Genomic DNA, 2,613 nt, shown 5'->3' on the forward strand with positions numbered 1-2,613 from the left:
AGTCGCGTCGCAGCAACACACACGTAGATTATGCGAGAGTTTAACCAACAAGGTGTACAAATGGCTGAGCTCGCCCTAATGAGATCAACTTACACAATAAAATAATCAGCCGTGCGCAGGCGTGCGCGCACGCACACACACACACACACACACACGCAGTCGACCTCTGCAACATGAAACATTCTTGCCTAACAATACCAACCTTCCTCTGCTATCTGTCTATCTATAGAGAACGTCTGAGTCATCTAGCACCCTGTCAGTCACTAAACACAGAGGAAGGGGGGGGCAGGAGGAGAAGGAGGAGGGAGGGGGGAGGGGATGACAAAGAGGAGGAGGAGGAGAAGGAGAAGGGAGGGAAGAAGAGTGCCATTCCCTGTGTTGTGGACATGCATCTTCTGAGGGTGAATAATTATGTCTGACATGTCGTGGGTAGGGAGGGGCTTTATTGCAGAGATCCTTTATACCCTTTATACCCCCCCCCACCCTCGTGTGCTCAAGCACAGGCATGTAACACGCACACACTCATTAGAGTCCCTTTGAATGATTTAGGGGGGGTCTGTGAATAATGCAGGGGTTCCTAGACCTAATTAGGTGAGTGGCAGAGGGCGCCGCGGCTGACTGATCCGAGCTGTGAAGGAATGATGTTGCAACTGTACGCAGGTACCAACCTGCGCCGCTGGATAATGTTTCACCACCGCGGCGCCGACGAGCGTCTGGCTCGACTCGAAAACGTAAATAAATACAACATTTTGGTGAGTGGGGTCAGCGGCGGCGACAGGCTTCAGGTGGGCTCGAGCAGAAGCTGAAGGGCAGCAGGGATCTGTGTCATCCCAGGAAATCAATAGAGAGCCATTACACCGAGAGGGAACAAGTGGAGAGCCAAGGTGGGCCTTGTCACATGTACAGCCCCCCTCCCCCGCCGCACTCTCTGGCGCCATAGCTGTCAGCCATGTAAGTGCAGTGTCAGGGTGATTAGAGAGCAGCGTGGCCCAGACAGAGCATGGCCGACCTCCAGACGGACCCTCCAGAGAGGAGGAGCCACTCCAAACCCAGGGTCAGCTCTACTTTGTCAGCCTCCCCGCTGTAAGATTAACCTGCAGAGAGATTTCAGGCTTAACGATACGTAGCTGCGTCGCGGTGCCGCGGGGTTAAATGTATTTATACTTGCATCTATCCACACAAAAATACCCCTACAAAAACTGCCGCCGTATAATCAGCATATTCCCTGCCGGAGTTCCAACAGGCGCGTTGAAAGATTGCTCATTAGAGGGCTGCAGACGCTGGATCCTGCTCTCCCACCACGTAACGCGGGGAGAAAACTGTACCTACGTGTACGGAGCGTCGTAGCCTGAGGACTGACAGCATCTAATCACAGCCTCAACAGGTGAAGAGGTGAGACGGCACAGACAGCATGGCACCGCGTGGAATTCCGACGCTTTCGGAATGAGAATCAAAACACACACACACACACACTCGGGATTTTGGCAAATGTAGCCTACTCATTACTGTGACACCAAAATATTGTAAATTGCGCATAATTGGGTCGCCGCGGGTGTTCTGCTGTATCTCACGTTTTTGTCAAACATTTCCTGGATCCAGCATTCGTTAATTTACAGGGCGACGTCACAGGCCACTTCCGATCCTTTGACCCTGCCCTCACCTCGGCGGCGCAGGGCCCCGTCAGACATTAAAGGCGCCTGGCGAGGCCGAAAGAAGCGGAACCTCCTGGAGGGGGAGGAGGAGACGGAGGGAGAGGAGGAGGTGTCACCGTCTCAACAAAGGCCACCTAATCCTCCAGAAATCAACGCCCAGCGTTACATGACGGAGAAGATCCTGTCAGGTCAGAAATAACCCCAGAAAAAAGAGCCATGAAACGTGTGATGGCGTTCATCACAGATGTGCTGCATTTAACAGCAGCACGTCACCAACCACAGCTCAAAATATCGGTTAAAGTGGGTTATTGCGAAACAACGCTATACACAAACGCAACCTCATCACAAAAGGTGTCGTGGTCGGCGTGTTTAAGGTCGCTGGTCTCGGTGTGTGTCAATAAAAACATAGAAAAACCAAAACTGAACTGTACTGTAACGGAATCACCAGAGGCTGCAATGCTAACAACAATAGCATCGGAGCAGTGGGTCTGATGGCAGATGGATATTTTCATGGCTGAAAAGCTAATGAACATTGAGGTCCTCAGAATATTTAGATATCCAAGTGAGCATCAACATCTACTGAGAGCTTTCCTGAAAATAAAAGTATTTTTGCTTAGCGACTCTCAACGCCTCCCGACTGTCAGCTGCGCCGCTGAGCGGCCGTCAAAGCGGCCGTTTTGGCAGGACAGTGCGTGGAGGCCCCAGGTGTCCCAGCTATACTAATTAAAGAAGAGATCAACGGGGTCAAGATGCTGCTCGGTGAACACGCAGAAAGCTGCCGCTCCTCCGGTCGGAGCAGAATCTTAGTTCTGCCTCGATATCCGAAAAGAAATCCCTCCTCCCTGATTCATTATCTTAAATAATAGTCGGAAGTTACTTGGGACTCGTTTCTATGGCAGCGCAGGTTAGCTCTCCTGTCCTCTTTATTTGCTTTCTAAAGAGGAAGTGTTTAGGATGTAGG

Source organism: Takifugu rubripes, chromosome 2 (assembly GCF_901000725.2).
Source record: "Takifugu rubripes chromosome 2, fTakRub1.2, whole genome shotgun sequence".
NCBI lineage: Eukaryota > Metazoa > Chordata > Actinopteri > Tetraodontiformes > Tetraodontidae > Takifugu > Takifugu rubripes.